Source organism: Haemaphysalis longicornis, unplaced genomic scaffold (genome assembly GCF_048455015.1).
Source record: "Haemaphysalis longicornis isolate Haplotype H1 unplaced genomic scaffold, Haemaphysalis longicornis Haplotype H1 scaffold_1, whole genome shotgun sequence".
Lineage (NCBI taxonomy): Eukaryota > Metazoa > Arthropoda > Arachnida > Ixodida > Ixodidae > Haemaphysalis > Haemaphysalis longicornis.
Genome location: NW_027526203.1, coordinates 471118901 through 471135925, shown reverse-complemented (window position 1 = coordinate 471135925; position 17025 = coordinate 471118901). Strand labels below are relative to the sequence as shown.

Below are 17025 nucleotides of genomic sequence, written 5' to 3'. Positions count from 1 at the left end.
ACATATATTATGGGCATGTCCTCAGGCGACTCCTCAGAGCCGCAAAATTAGCAGTAATGAGCAGTGGGAGACCGTACTGCTCAGCTCAGACCCGGCGAATCAAGTCTGGGCCGTCCAGTTAGCCGAAGACGCTGCTAGGACCCAAGGGCTCCTGGCCGACGCCTAGGGTGGAGGTCTAGCTCTCCTCCACAAACTGGACAAATAAAAGTTATTTCTCTCTCTCTCTCTGCCGGAAACGCAGGGCGTTCTGTTGTTCGCTAAAGAGAGATGTCAATTTTGATGCAACGAAGACTACTTCAGGTGCATTGATTAGATCTGAAATATGGTTTAAAACGTGTATAACAAAATAAATTGAGGATTAAGTAACCTTGAAGCTACCTATTGCAGGGAAGCAACTTTTCACGGTTACGCTTCACGAGCGTTTATTGTATTCCGTTGAGGGTGTCATAAGACTTGGCCAGATTATTGTTATTATTCGGTTATTCGAGCTCATGCGCCTAATTAGGCGGCTTCCCCCCCCCCCTCAATCTGTCTGTCTGTTCAAGGGTTCATAACGCGGGAGGTGATGCTATCCAAGGGTGTATTTGGGCCATGTGGTAGCGTAATAAATAAAACAATGCGCGCACACGCAGGGGAGTGCGTTCGCAGGTGCGTGTGCACCTGGAAAGAATGCTTGCGCACTACCTGGCTCTTCTCCCGCGGGAATTCTTTTTACAAATTTTTCATTCTAACATCTCCGCCTTTAAACTTCCCTTCGCAAGGAATGTATGCTTGACGAAGCACGTGTCGGGAAAAAGGTCCAAGTTTATGCGAAATTCGCCATTACGCGTCTTATAGGTTTGTTGCGGCTAAGGGAGTCCTCCTCGAGCGCGAGAAATAACCTGCCCACGCTGCCTGAGCAATGCTTCCATGGTATGTGCGGAGGGCATGCCGCTCCTGCTACACACTTTGAAATGATGAACGTGCCGCCAGGGGGGAATCCCAACCTTTCACATCTTCTTGGATGGCCGCATTGCGGAAAAGCGCTGGCATACCAAACGTCTTTCCTGTTCTTTTCTTTCTGCGCACCCGTTCTTGCTTCGTTGCTTCTTGCTTCCTTCCACTGTGACGGTGGAGTGGTCAACCTCTTTTCAATGCCGCTGTGGTTTTCTTGCACACTTCAAGGCGATGCCCTTATCTGACGCTTGTGGTTTTCTCTTTTCCTCACTTTACTTTCGTTGGTTCCCCCCTAACTTTGCATAATTCGCTTTCGCTTCTCTTTCGCCTTGAATTCCTACCGCCCCCGGCAATGCCATGCCAACCACTCAGCCAGTTTCCTCACGCCTACATATTTATTAATGCCCGTCACGTCCTCACCACCTTTCTTCCCCCTTCTATGTCTAATCCCCGAAACTAATGCTTGCGCATCTTAGCTTCCACAGCTTGCACAGTCGTCCCACGGGCCGTTCCCTTCGCAATGCTGTGGCAGCGAAGAGGGCGCCTGGGGGCGATGACTTGACAGCACATTTCTCCATTCACAAGCGAGCCCAGTATAAGGAATGATGTGTCCGCGTAAGCACCGCCTGTAAGGTATGATGCTATTATGCATGCACAGGACTGCGCAGAGCTTGGCATATGGGCCTACTCCGCCCCTTGAACCGTCGTGTACACGCAGGTAATGCGGATCACTTGGGATCAGGATGTTTTCAAATAGCAGTACACAATGAACTGACCTGAGAAGAAATTTTGATGCGGAAAAAAATGCCAGAAATACATAAGAAGAACGCTGGAAAGATGCGATTCAAAGAGTACCGGTTGGTATACGGTGATCGACTGAAGTTTTCTGCGTACTGCCTGTTGTAATCAGTGACGCAACAGTTAAAGAGGCGGCACAAGATGACGGAAATGAAGACGAGACATCAGGGCGCCAAGGGCTTGGACTCCTTTGCACAGTCCTAGACAGCCGGGAAGATAACCGGGATGCCGTCATATTATTGAGACGGTGACCAGAGACGTGACAAATCGGCATTAATTAGACTCAGCCCTCTTCGGAGCTCTTGCTGCAGTGAAATTCCATAGGCACATACCTAAGGTGTAGCGTAGAAAGGCGGTGTAATTTTTTTTTACGAAATTCGCGATAAAGCTCATGGCATAACCCTTTTTGCAAACCCAGGCGATGTCGCGGAAAACGAGGTGCCATGACATTTATATAAAACTGATATTTCTTATAATCTATAGTGCTCGCTAAGATAAAACCGGTCACTATTGTAGAGGCTTCTTTTCGGAGTATCTTGATAAAAGTTGTTTTCATTTTAAGACATCAGGAAGCGATTTTTGTCCGCTTTATGCAAACGCGCTGCTGTCGTAGAAGCCCGTATATTTGAAAGCGGGAACTACAATACTTAAACGGTATTTTTTGCTATTTTACTAAGAACTAACTACTAATAATTAATACACGAAACCCGATATCGTCACCGCCTTCTTACAGCGATAACCACAGTGTGATGAGAATGGCGGCTGTAGCCGTCATTCCGGACTATTTCCTGCAATAAAGAACGCGTATTCAGAAAGGGAAGTGCGCTACAGTTTAAATTTTACACCTACACTGTAAACGAACTATTAATCACAAAAAAAACGTGAGATTGTGCTTCGATGCAGTGCTATATTAGCGGCGATTTGCTTTAAGGTATGCCTAGTAAAACGCCAGCTGCGAATGAAAACGCAAGATCGGCTGTAGAACATCCCAGCCCCAATGTGTCCTTTTTCTTGTGCGTGCGCACTTGCCGAAGGGGGGGGGGGGGGGGGGTAGGGGGGCGGGCGCGGGGGCGGGGGGTACTGTAAGATAGACCTTGAAAGAACGGAATGCTGCCTTGGGGAATGCTCACAGCTCACCGTTGCCATTAGAGCATTCGCCGAAAGTCATCCCGCGTCTCTACAGGTTAACCGGGAAAGGAGGCTAGCGGGAAAGCTTACCTGGCTCACTTCGTTTTCGACACGTGCGCACACAGGGTATCTCCTCCGCGTCGCATGCACCAGCACGATGCAGCTCCTCAAAGACGGGATTAGCTTGGATTGCAGTCATCATACAGGGCGTATAAGCTATCCTGATAGGCTTCTTAGTCATGCTTGAAGGAATGACGGAAAGCAACAGAAAATAGGTGGTACTCTTTGGCAGAACGGAAGTAGTTATGGGGTTTGTGCCATGTCCAAAGACATCGCGCCGGAGCGTCGTAACGCCGCCGTCGCCAACAGCGGAGAGCGGAAGGGACACGGCGGGGCCGTCTCTCGCTGCGGCCGTAAACATGCTTTCACGATGGCGCCGCTGTAATTAAACGGGTAGGCTGTTTTCTTGTTTGTTTTGTATAGACAGCGCAAAGCTATTTTTGGTTCGCGAATGAGGCCAAGGGCTCTCCGCAGTACAGGCAGAAGCATGCTTTTTTTAAAGCGAAGCTTTCTATGCCCTACTTATGTCGTCTAATGTCGCGCCAAAACGCACTGCAGGAAAGCCAATTGTGCACAGTGGGTTTCACAATACGATGATGATGATGGTTATGAGTGAAGTCGCATCAAGCGCCTCAAAAGAAACAAACGCTTTCCGTGGTCGGAATCAAACCTGGGTCCATCATTACGAAGCCGACGTCTATCCGGTTTCGACATTCCGACACAGTCGAAGCAGTGTGGATGTTCGATTTTGGCTTAGGTTGCACGGGAGAAATCTTCGCCGTTTAACCGTCGCTCTCTTCAAAAAAACGGCCCTTGATTTTTATCCTTGTGCGGCATGCGGGAACGAATCGTACAGATGAGCACCCTTGAAGCAAATATGCCTCGCCGTTTCAATTCCGCTCTGCAACCATTTCCTGTTACTGGCAATCAACCCTCGCTTGTAAGCTATTACAGATTGGTATCAACATCAACGCAAATGGTCTGCGCGATCTCAACACTCGCTGACGAAAGAGCGTGAATTTGGTCCATAAAAGATAGCATTTTCAAACTGAAAATTCAGCTGAACGCAATGGTCTACGTGGAAAAATTTCTGCGCGGACATGTAGCAGCTAACGCTGTTACGTATTCAGTTTGGCGCACCGCACATCAGCAACACTGGCCGTCCGCCGCGCTGGCTGAGCGACTAAGTTGTGGCCCAAAGGCAAGGGTTCGGTCCCGGCCACGGCGGCCTTTTTCTGTTGGATGCGAAAAGCGAAAACGCCCGTTAAAAATCCCCAGGTGGTCAAAGTTAATGCGGAGCCCTAAACAATGTTGTGCTTCATAGCCCAGGTAACACCCCAGAATTTGAAATTTAAGCACTGCTCAATAAGATCGGGCACCGAGCGATCGCGTTGATCAGACGCTTCTTTTCCCTTTCTTCATTGCCAGTTACACGCTGGGCACTCACCGGCATCAGCAGATGGTTCTCATTTAACGAAGTGGGTACATGGAGCGAATAACAGGAAACCCGGATTGACAAGGAAAATCCCTGCGGTGCCGGAATAGCGCCTGGCGCAACCCCAAAAACACGAAAGGTTGAAAGTCATTTCGTTATTGAAACGCACTTCTGCTCAAAAGGCCCAAAAGTGTAAAAATAAAGTACCCATTCAACAGCAAATACATCACTGCTCCTCAAGTTTCCTCGCCAGAGAGATATAATGCTGAGAGCCGATGCGGCACACTATAAAAGGAAACTGCATGTGGTATAATGCTTGCAGCCAGCTGTAGATATAAATGAACAGACAGGGATGTTCCTTTGTGTCAACGTTATGACGACGTTTTTCGAGACACCGCAACGACAAACACCAATAGAAACGCTGAGTGCCGTTATGCAACCCCGCACCACGCGCATAACCGACACTGCGGACAGCCTCGAATTCCTCCTCGGCTGTTTTGAAAAGGACGGCGCAGCTCCAGGGGAACGCTTTCCAAGCCAGCGTACACTGTACCGGCGGCACGCTGAGCGGGCGGCTCAACAGCACGCTGCCTCTGCGTTACTGATGCCTGGCGAAGTTTTGTGCCCCCAGGTTTTCCGGTAGCCATTTACCCCGCACGTTCCAAGGGTGCGCTGCATCCTGTTGTGGCGTCTATTCAATTCCTCCCCACCGCGATTTCAGCGGGCCCGCCACCGAGGGGTTTTCACTTGCAGGGCCACCTGGGCTACCTCGGATGCGCGCGCTGCGGCGAGGAGTAGCAGGGGAAACTTTATTGTGAGCCTGGTGATGCGGGAGTCGTTCCTGAGTCCAGGAGGCGAAAGCACGACTCCTGCGCCTCTACCACGAGAACGCATGGCGCAGTTCGGCGAGCGCCCGCCTTCCTGGCCCTCTCCTTTAACATGACAGATACAGAAATGTGGGCCTTCATGGTCGCAAGCATGGTCTCAATCAACCAGCCAAAAGAATAGCCTCCGCCATTAGCAGAAGCTCTAACATATTTCTATGAACATACCGCGGGAGGTTTCTAAAGGTTAGAATGACAGCAGTTCATCAACACCAAGATTAGGGCGAGTTGAGCTGGAAAAACAAGAAGAAAAATCTCAGCCACCCATCTATCAGAGTGTCGATTAGCCATACAAGCCACCTGGCACAGTCAAATCGGAATGTGAGGATGACAGCGACCTCTCCTGGCAAATAAACAGGGGTACAATCACCGAGAAGTGTTACATGGCTACGTGTTGAGTGAAGCAGTGGGTTTATTGTGCTGTAGAGGAGCAGCACGTAGAAACAAAAGCGAACAATTCACACTACCTGCGGAGTAACAGCCCTTCATAAAGCTCACGAAGCCCGTTATTTCTCATCCATTCTTCGAATGCCTACACGAACGAAGGAGCGCATGCACTGCACGGTAGAGGCCAAGAGTCGGGAGGCAGAAAGGCAGCCCGCTTGGAAAGCGAGGACTAATGACGCTCGTATACCATTCCCGGCATCGCTGCAGCGCTTCCCTCAGCGCCATCGGCCACCCCGCCATTCGTCTCCTTTCCCGGCCCGCTATCAAAGACGAAGATTGACACGGACAAGCGGGGCATGGCACTCCCGCGTCCCGCTAGGGCAGCGCATAGAGCATCGGAACTCTGCACTCGGCGCGCTGCATGCTCTGCGAAGTGCCGCCCTAAAAATGTACCCCCGCGTCCTACAGTTTAAATAGAGAGCCCGTGGGTGGTCTTCACCGCAACGCTCATGAATGAACCATATTGCGATCAAGTTGGCCAAGTGGGCTGATGACGGTACACTGGCTACAATTTGAGTCGAAAACATGGTGTGCGGTGACGCACTACGAAATGCAAGCGTGACTCTTTGCACCGTCTAATATGTCACAGTGCAGGCAACATATTTTAGTCAAATCGTGTGTCGCGCCTATTTGAGGTCAAAACTGTCCCCCCTTCCCTGACGCATCTGTTCGTGATCCACGTGCAATGTGGCAAAATAGACGAACGTAAATGTTTAAGAGTGAAGTTTCAGGAGTGGTTTTGGACTTCTTTCTTTTTCACAAAGAAATGCGATGCAGCCCGGCAAGCAAAATAGGAACGTTTCCGGATATTTTTGAGCGTTTTGTATACTCTGGACATGCATAAACAGATCATTTTTTTATGTTTAGTGTTGCGGCAGTACCAATTAGGTACGAGGCACATTGTAGTGAACGGCTAGGGCTGAAGCAACGCCGCCTGTATAATGATTGCCTAACGCGTGAGCGACAAATGGCCGAACAGCCATTCTCCTGCTGCTCTCTCCTACCCTTTCCCGCTCCGTAGCGTTCCTGCGTGCTTTCATGTCCGCCATCCAGCGCCGCTTCTCGGAAAGCATGCAAAATAGTTCACAATTTGTCTAGCGTTCCCCAGGCGGTGCTCCTACACCTTCTTGTTTATCACTATGCCTGTTTGTCTTGGTCTGTCGCTGATAAAACCGCCTGCTCAACGGCTTACGCAAAACCACTTCTGCTGCCGCAGGCTGATGCCGGCTTTGCGCTCCTACCTACTGGGAACACGGGCCTCGAAATTTTCTCAGTGGGATTGTTTTGTCCACGCTGTTCGTACTCCGCATCGGTACGGAGTTTCAAATTGAGGACTGCACTGTAGAAGCGCCCGGGCAGCGGGGCTAGACGCTCAACTGCTTATCCTTTTGTTTTCTATAATCTCCTGAAATTTACAAGCACGTGATATTTTTTGGCAAGTAATGGCAGAAGTGAACGCTTGAACAGAAAATATGCACGCAATTTTTTCTCCCCTAAATCCTCCATGGATAAATAGATCAGTAAAATAATGCCTGTACCATACGAAAATATCGTTTCTGTGTTTGCTATTTGTATACCCGACAATTAATATGTTCTTACACTATTTAAGTTCCGCCTACGTCAGTCATCTTACGAAAAATACAGCAGGTGTGAAGCGAGCAACACGCTGAACGAGATCCCCAGTGCGCCTCAGAACTAGCGCCCCGTTACGGCTAAGATGTGAGCGAAACGTTTTTTGAAACCCAACAGGCAAGCTTGCAGACACACGTTGTAGAACTGGATGCAGCGTTCGCGACTCGCGAGATGCTCGCGAGCAGTGACGTAAGGCGGGAGGTCCGCCGGCGCGCGCCACATAGCGGATGAGTGCCTGAACTAGGCATCCCTACTGTTCCCATTGGAAAGCGGGCGATGCGTAAGGCAATGTTTATACAGGCGGTGTTGGCTGAAGTTACACGCCACTGACGAGTAATGAATATACGTGATCGTTTTTGGAATTCGCCTCCATCAGAGAAATACCGCCTTTGTCTCTGGGTATGCAGTCTGTGACTTCGTGTGTAGCAGCATGAATTTTAACGATTTGCTACCTGATGCTACACTCTAAGAAAAAAGGGTAGAAAAAGGGAGGAAATCGAGGGTTTTCTCCCCCGGACAAGCGAGCTTCTCCCTTTAGCTGATTACACGTAGCGCCCTCTGTACGGCCTCTACGAAACACCTAAACGGGGGAGGAAATATTCTCCCCTGTCGTCTGCAATCTGCTGTCGGCGCCGACGCCGAAAACGAAACCGTTCATCGTTGCACTGTGGCTTTCGCCGATCGGGCGCATACGACGACTATGAGCAACACCTCCCCTGCGGTGTGCTGCTTGCCTGTTTTCTCGCTGTCTTTCTTTTTTATTATTACCATGTGCCCGCCACGCTGACGCACGGCTCGCCAGCCGTGTGTTTGAAGCACATTCTGTGGGCACCGCTGCATGCTTGCTGTGGGCGACTCGCCTGCGCCCTGTTCAACGTTACCACTGCATTTGTGGACGTTTTATACTGACGCCCAAGGGTAAAAGAGGTCAGCGATGATAGCAAACTGCCCCTTTTTTCGTCAACGAGCACGGACCGCAGCATATTGACGCAGCAGTTACCAACAACAAAAGGCCCCCATTCAGTAACATCTTGTCTGAATGGTTGCCAGACCAGCGGTGCGCTCTACGCTAAAAGAGCGAAGGCGAGGCAATGAGTGTCATTACCCAAACATACCTGCCGTACTGTTTCGTGAAACGTTTTTTCTTCTTTGAGCTATTTTACTGCTTCTTACAAAACCTCAAATTAATAAAAGTTTGCAATTGCACGGGCTACATTTGATGAAATAACAAAACCCACCTAAGGCTTACGCACTGCCGTGGGTTATTGAAACAAGCAGCGATCTCACTGTTCCTACCTGCATTCTCGGCGATCAGATCAGGGTTATAAATACTTTGTCGACGTTTCAATGTTTAGTTGTTGCTTGTGATCATGCGGACATGTGAAAAGTGTACTATATGTTGTGGTGTATACGTGTGTATGTTGTGGGTTGCGTGTATTGTGCATTGGCAGTGCCTTTAATGAAGTGTATGTTGCTGTGTTGTGCTATGTTTCTTCCCAATATGTGCCCGCCCACATGCGGCCTCCGTGATGTTGGCTATAATTACATACGTTATCCATAAAGGAAACCAAGGAAACGCCTTGATGTAAGCGCCCACTGATGGTGACGCTAGTAGCTGCCCCTCCCCACCCCTACTTTTTTTTTGCTTCATGTACCTGTCATTTCAAAACGTTTACGATTGCTTTACTTCGAGCACGCTAGAGGGCGAGCATTGTCACCTCCTCGCTCGGACGGATGCGACAGCGGCGGATACTGACGAATACGTTTTTCGTGTTGCCTGCATTGCCTTTGTGCTGAGATTTACGATTGCAGACGATCCGCGTTTTGATGCATCGGTTGTAGCAAGGTAAGACGACTAACAACAACAGGTTGTTCTCAAACGGCCGCATTGGATGCTTGTGATCTCGTGTGCGGACAACGGCGGGGTTACGAGCCTTTCGGAAATAAAGGCGGCATTTTGAAAGCAATCGGTATGACTTCTACTGTGTTTACGGCGGCGCGTTCGCTCTGAACGCGTTTGGGGGGCGCGCAGCGAGACGAATGCAAGACGTCGCGCATATACGATTGGCGACATCGCTTGCTAACCGCAGTTCTGGTGCTCGGTAGGTAATTTCTTGGTTATTTTAGCGCATTTTAAGCGCACACAACCACAGTAACCTACGTATTTGTACTTCCTCGATCCTCAAAGCGATCAGCTCGCTAGGCCTTTCTCGCATGACAAGCCTCGCTTGGGTGACGCTGCCAGGGGAGGAACGCTCCTCCATTAGCTCACGAAAGGGGGAAATCTTCCTCCACTCCTAGGGGTAGAAACGCGCTCCTCCCTCTTAAAGGGAGAATCTTTCTACCTCTTAGGGAGCAATATATGATACATTCCTGTTTCACCCTTAAGGGAGAAACTACCACACCCTTTTTTCTTAGAGTGTAGGACAAAGTTAGAAGGGTCTAGAATTGCGGGGGACAAGTGGGGGCGTAAGAAAAAAATGGGAAATTCCACGGGAACACTCCACTTTTGAAGTTTACTCCCTTTAAATTTTTATAAAATGAACACAAAGTAATTTGATAGCTGTTCTTGTTCGGAAGATATTATTTTAAAATGGTAGGGTTTTTTTCTTCGCATATCAGCATTATTTTGTCGTGCGCAGCGCCCGGCTCAATAATTCTCTTCTCCTACACTATTCAATAGCTTCAAACCTTTTCCTTACTACTGTAAATATTACGTAGTTCCTTTTACGTTCGTTCAGGGATGGCCGTAAAGCTTTGCTCCTGTTATGCACCGTATTTCTAATATGGAGCGCAAACGCAGGCGTTGAGCTTTTGAAGCCTGGATTGCATGTTGCGTTTGAGCTATGGAGATGGGAAGAGAAATGACGCGCACCCGAATGACTCCGCTCGGGATTTAAAATATTCAAAAATCCCGACTACGGCATGGCGAATATTTCGGCAATCGCCCCGCCTCGTGAACGCGTAAACGAAACATCGGAAATTCCACGTTGGTTTTTGTGCCGCCTATATCATTTCACAGCTAAGACTAATTCCATGTCAGACCTTAGTGTGCAGTTACAACGAGCAGACACTTTTTAATCGAAACAAAAGTAAAGCGAAGTGGGTGCTAGCAGCAGTGGCAGCGGACTTTCCAACCGCGAAGCTTGCTTGCATTTATTACACATGAATAATAATGTATGAAAGAAAATTTAAAAAAAAGCTTTGTTTCTCAAGAACAATTTTTATATGACTATATACAAAATGCTTAATTAATTACCGCTGGAAGCGGACATTTTCGATTAGCTTGCAAGCAGTCTCGTCTAAACAATTACTTCATTCTCAAAATAACGTTTGAGGCATGTGCGCAGACACGCTCAAAGATTTGAGCGATCGAATGCGCCCGAATGGATTATAATGTCGACATTTTACACGCCGATTTCTGCAAAGCTCGAGTTACGCAACACGACTGCGCTTGTGCGGCTTAACTCTATCGCGCAATAAATTGCCCGTACTTTTAACTAGGCCGGGGCCTCGTTATGTCTTATGTGAGAGAAAAACCAAACGCCCATGAATGTGGTTTGTCAAACAGAGGCATAAGCGCGAAAGCATCACCGCCACATCCGTATGTCCAGCCGCGCAGATTGAATCGCCACGATTCACAAATAACTGCGCGGAACCGCACTGACTGGAACGGCCTGTTTTTTTTTGTTTTTTTTTAGATTTTGAATAGCGCAATTTCACAACAGAGGCTTTTGGAATAATGGATGTACCCGTCCCCCACCCCTCTGCCTCATTCCTGGTGTCCCGAAGAAAAACACGCGCTCGGCGCTCCGCCTAATTTTTGGGGGGAGCTTCGAAGCACTGGGCGGGCTGCCCTAATTATCGCTGTGAGTTGGAACTACTTTCGCGGGGCCCACTTTGAAACATTGCAGAGCGCGTTTCTATGAATTATTATAACTCGTGACGAGAACACGATTTTTGTCAGCGTTTTTTTTTAACATTCGGTTTCTTTCCTGCCAACCGAAACAATGCAAGGAGTAGTATTAGTGTCTTTAAAAGACACACGCGCAGATAGAAGAAAAGAATCTAATGCGTGTAATGCTCAGCAAACAGCTGATAGCAGCGGGTGCACTAGGTTTGGATAGGATTTGATGAAAATATTTCGCATAAAAGTGTGTTTTCTGCAATAAATTTCCGTTGATAGTCAGCGCTCGTCCGCCCTGTTTCCTCCTCCTTGAGTGTTTTTTTAAAAGCTGCGCTGTTTCGCCGCCATGAATGATCACCCACTCGCCCAGGTGTCCATCCTTCTTGACTTAGAAACCAGATCCGTTAATGCGGCATTTCAGGCGTCATCGACTTAGGCTTGTTACAACTGAAAGCCGCTTCGATTTGCAATTCGCCTTAACTTCGCGCGCGCGAGATGAGATGAGATGAGATGAGATGAGATGAGATGAGATGAGATGAGATGAGATGAGATGAGATGAGATGAGATGAGATGAGATGAGATGAGATGAGATGAGATGAGATGAGATGAGATGAGATGAGATGAGATGAGATGAGATGAGATGAGATGAGATGAGATGAGATGAGATGAGATGAGATGAGATGAGATGAGATGAGATGAGATGAGATGAGATGAGATGAGATGAGATGAGATGAGATGAGATGAGATGAGATGAGATGAGATGAGATGAGATGAGATGAGATGAGATGAGATGAGATGAGATGAGATGAGATGAGATGAGATGAGATGAGATGAGATGAGATGAGATGAGATGAGATGAGATGAGATGAGATGAGATGAGATGAGATGAGATGAGATGAGATGAGATGAGATGAGATGAGATGAGATGAGATGAGATGAGATGAGATGAGATGAGATGAGATGAGATGAGATGAGATGAGATGAGATGAGATGAGATGAGATGAGATGAGATGAGATGAGATGAGATGAGATGAGATGAGATGAGATGAGATGAGATGAGATGAGATGAGATGAGATGAGATGAGATGAGATGAGATGAGATGAGATGAGATGAGATGAGATGAGATGAGATGAGATGAGATGAGATGAGATGAGATGAGATGAGATGAGATGAGATGAGATGAGATGAGATGAGATGAGATGAGATGAGATGAGATGAGATGAGATGAGATGAGATGAGATGAGATGAGATGAGATGAGATGAGATGAGATGAGATGAGATGAGATGAGATGAGATGAGATGAGATGAGATGAGATGAGATGAGATGAGATGAGATGAGATGAGATGAGATGAGATGAGATGAGATGAGATGAGATGAGATGAGATGAGATGAGATGAGATGAGATGAGATGAGATGAGATGAGATGAGATGAGATGAGATGAGATGAGATGAGATGAGATGAGATGAGATGAGATGAGATGAGATGAGATGAGATGAGATGAGATGAGATGAGATGAGATGAGATGAGATGAGATGAGATGAGATGAGATGAGATGAGATGAGATGAGATGAGATGAGATGAGATGAGATGAGATGAGATGAGATGAGATGAGATGAGATGAGATGAGATGAGATGAGATGAGATGAGATGAGATGAGATGAGATGAGATGAGATGAGATGAGATGAGATGAGATGAGATGAGATGAGATGAGATGAGATGAGATGAGATGAGATGAGATGAGATGAGATGAGATGAGATGAGATGAGATGAGATGAGATGAGATGAGATGAGATGAGATGAGATGAGATGAGATGAGATGAGATGAGATGAGATGAGATGAGATGAGATGAGATGAGATGAGATGAGATGAGATGAGATGAGATAGATAGATAGATAGATAGATAGATAGATAGATAGATAGATAGATAGATAGATAGATAGATAGATAGATAGATAGATAGATAGATAGATAGATAGATAGATAGATAGATAGATAGATAGATAGATAGATAGATAGATAGATAGATAGATAGATAGATAGATAGATAGAGATAGAGAGAGAGAGAGAGAGAGAGAGAGAGAGAGATTGAAAAAACTGGGAAGGTTGAGGCAAGGAAGAGGTACTGAGAGCCGCCTTACCACCTTCAGTGATTTCCAAAGCAAAGCCAAAAGGCGACATAAGGAACCTTACTTTCGGAAAGAAATGTGCAGCAAAATGCAAATAACAGAGGCCCACGAATCGGCATGGTCAGCCACCTCATTCCAAAAGGGGAGTCGTTAATTATTGTCGTCAGTAGGCTGCGTCGTTGCACACTTCGGGCGGTGCAGGTGCCTTCTCAACAATTTTGTTGTTTTCGCGAAAATTGGAAATGGAATCAATACGGCTGCCGCCGTCTCCTTTTCCATCGTTGGAGCAATTAGAACGCGATTTCAGAAAATAGGGTCAGTGGAGGGATTGATTGTGTCAGCTGTGGTGGGCCGCGTTAGGAGTCAAACTGCCACCGTTATTTCATAGGACTGCTGCAGCCTGGTAGTGTCGCTTTTTACCGCTTAACCTAAGCTAGGAAAAATTGTCCCGGAGATCTGAGGCATCTTCTTAGCAAATCATCGAAGTGTTACTCAATGGCTCCAATTCATTTTTAACACATGTATAGCGCAAAAAAGACGAAGGACAAAGAATGCACGAGGACGAAGCGCTTCGTCCTCGTGCATTCTTTGTCCTTCGTCTTTTTTGCGCTATACATCTGTTAATAATGATCGACCAACTAGCCCAACAACGCACTTTACTAATATTCCGATTCATTCAAATGCTCGGCTTAACAGTTTCATTAATTAGAGTATTTGGAATTCCGCCTATTGACGAATGGGAAACCAGCGGAAAAAGGGCGAAACACAGAAGGAGGGACGACACAACACAACCCTGCGGGCAGCGCCCTAAATAAGCATACACGAGAAAAAAAAATCCGCTTCCCAATCTAGAGGGGACCCGCAGCTGCGCCGCTTTCAGCGTCTCATTCGGTACTGAAAAGCTATAGTTATAACCCCCAATGTTACACCTATCATATTCAGTTCCATTACTCGCTGAGTCGCCCACAATTCAAGTTGAACCCTCTTAGTGAGCCTCCAAGTTTCTGCCCCGTAGGTGAGTACCGGAAAGATGCAGCTGTCATACGCTTTCTTCTTCAAGGACAATGGTAGGCCGCCATTCATTATCTGAGAATGCCTGCCGAATGCACTCCAGTCCATTCTTGTCCTTCTAATTATCTCTGCCTCATGGTTGGGATCCGAGGTCACAACTTGGCCTAAGTAGATGTATTCGCTTACCACTTCCCCAGCCTCACCACCTATCTCAAACCACTGAGCTTTCCCGAGGTTATTGATCATTACTTTAGTTTTCTTCACATTAATATTCAGGCCCTCGGTTCTACTCTGCTTGTCCAGTGCGGTAATCATGCTTTGCAATTCACCCCCCCCCCCCCCCTTGAGTTACTTAGCAAGGCAACATCATCAGCAAATCTGAGGTTATTGAGGTCATCATCATCATCACCAGCCTATCTACGCCCACTGCAGGGCAAAGGCCTCTCCCATTATTCTCCAATTACCTCGGTCCTGTGCCAACTGTGACCAATTTATCCCCGCAAACTTCTTGATCTCATCTGCCCATCTAACTTTCTGCCGCCCCCTGCAACGCTTGCCTTCTCTAGGGATCCACTCTGTTACCCCTAATGACCAGCGGTTATCTTGCCTTCGCATTACATGCCCTGCCCACGTCCATTTCTTCTTCTTAATTTCTACTAATATGTCTTTAACACCAGTTGGCTCCCTGACCCACTCCGCTTTCTTCTTGTCCCTTAATGTTACACCTATCATTTTCCGCACCATTGCCCGTTGAGTCGTTCTCAATTTAAGTTGAACCCTCTTAGTGAGCCTCCAAGTTTCTGCCCCGTAGGTGAGTACCGGTAAGATGCAGCTGTCATACACTTTCTTCTTCAGCGACAATGGTAGGCTGCTATTCATTATCTGAGAATGTCTGCCATATGCACCCCACCCCATTCTGATCCTTCTAATTATCTCTGCCTCATGGTTGGGATCTGGGGTCACAACTTGGCCTAAGTAGATATATTCGCTTACCACTTCCACTGCCTCGCCACCTATCTCAAACTGCTGTGCTTTCCCGAGGTTATTGATCATTACTTTAGTTTTCGGCATATTGATTTTCAGGCCCACGGTTCTACTCTGTTCGCCCAGTGCGGAAAGCATGCTTTGCAATTCGTCCCCCGAGTTACTTAGCAAGGCAACGTCATCAGCAAATCTGAGGTTACTGAGGTATTCTCCATTAACCCTTACTCCCACCTGTTCCCAATCCAGCGTTCTGAATACTTCTTGTAAGCATGCTGTGAATAACATTGGAGAGATTGTGTCTCCTTGTCTGACACCCTTCCTTATAGGTATTTTACTGCTCTCCCTATGGAGCATGATGGTAGCTGTAGACCCATTGTAGATATCCTCTAGTATTCTTGCATAATGCTCATCTACCCCTTGGTTCCGTAATGCCTGAATGACTGCTAGGGTTTCGACCGAGTCAAATGCTTTCTCATAATCTATGAAGGCTATATATAGGGGTTCAGTATACTCAGCGCACTTCTCTATCACCTGATTGATCGTGTGAATATGGTCCATTGTTGAATAACCTTTACGGAAGCCTGCTTGTTCTTTAGGTTGACTGAAATCTAAGGTTGCAGAAATTCGGTTAGCGATTACCTTGGTAAATACCTTGTAGACGACTGACAGTAAGCTGATCGGCCTGTAATTTTTCAAGTCCTTCATGTCACCTTTCTTATGGATTAGGATGATGTTCGCGTTTTTCCAAGATTCCGGTACCATTGCGGTCATCAGGCATTGCGTATACAGGTTTGCCAGTTTTTCAAGTACAATTTCTCCACCATCCTTCAAGAGGTCTGCGGTTATCTGACCCTCACCAGGTGCTTTGCCCCCTTTTATTTCTTTCAAAGCCTTCCTTACTTCTTCGGTCGTTACTGGTGGGATGTCTATCTCCTCTGAACTACTGTCTCGTTCGGCATTATCCTGTATGTCCCGGCTACTGTACAGATCCCTATAGAACTCCTCGGCCACTGTGACTATTTTATCCCTATTTGTGATGACATTGCCTTGCTTATCCTTAAGTGCATGCATCTGATTTTTCCCCGCGCCAAGACGTCTCTTCACTGCTTTCAGGCTACCTCCGTTCTTTACAGCGTATTCGATCCTCTCCATATTATACTTCCGTATGTCAGCTGTCTTACGCTTATTGATTAACTTCGAGAGCTCGGCTAGTTCTATTCTGTCAGCTGCGGTAGAGATTCTCATGGTTTGCGCGTTTCCTGATTAGATCTTTTGTCTCCTGTGAAAGTTTACCAGTATCCTGTTTAGCCATAGTGCCCCCGACTTCTACTGCACACTCCGTGATTATGCGTGTAAGGTTGTCGCTGGCTTCCTGTGTCGTAAGCTCGGCTTCTTCGTTAAGGGCGGAATATCGGTTCTGCAGCGCGATCTTGAATTCTTCTACTTTACGTCTTACTGTTAGCTCATTTATCGGCTTCTTTTGTACTAGCTTGATGCGGTCCCTCCTCAAGTCTAGCCTAATTCGAGATCTTACCATACGGTGGTCACTACACCTTACCCTTCCGAGCACTTCCACATCCTGCACGACGCTAGGGTTATCGCATAATATGAAGTCTATTTCATTTTTGTGCTCCCCATTCGAGCTCCTCCAGGTCCACTTCCGACTCTCCCG

General features: G+C 47.2%; 1 protein-coding gene across 3 annotated transcripts in view; it reads right to left on the bottom strand.

Moving 5' to 3' along the window:
- Window positions 1-17025, bottom strand: part of LOC144173652 (neuropeptide F receptor-like) — a 590379-nt gene that overhangs the window by 148830 nt on the left and 424524 nt on the right. Inside the window, exon 1 of one of the 3 annotated variants that reach the window (XM_077702000.1) lies at window positions 2953-3223. The exons of the other annotated variants lie outside the window; for them this stretch is intronic. The gene's annotated coding sequence lies outside the window, so the exon portion shown is untranslated. Of the gene's footprint in view, window positions 1-2952; window positions 3224-17025 lie in introns of those variants that run through there. 3 annotated transcript variants of the gene reach the window in all.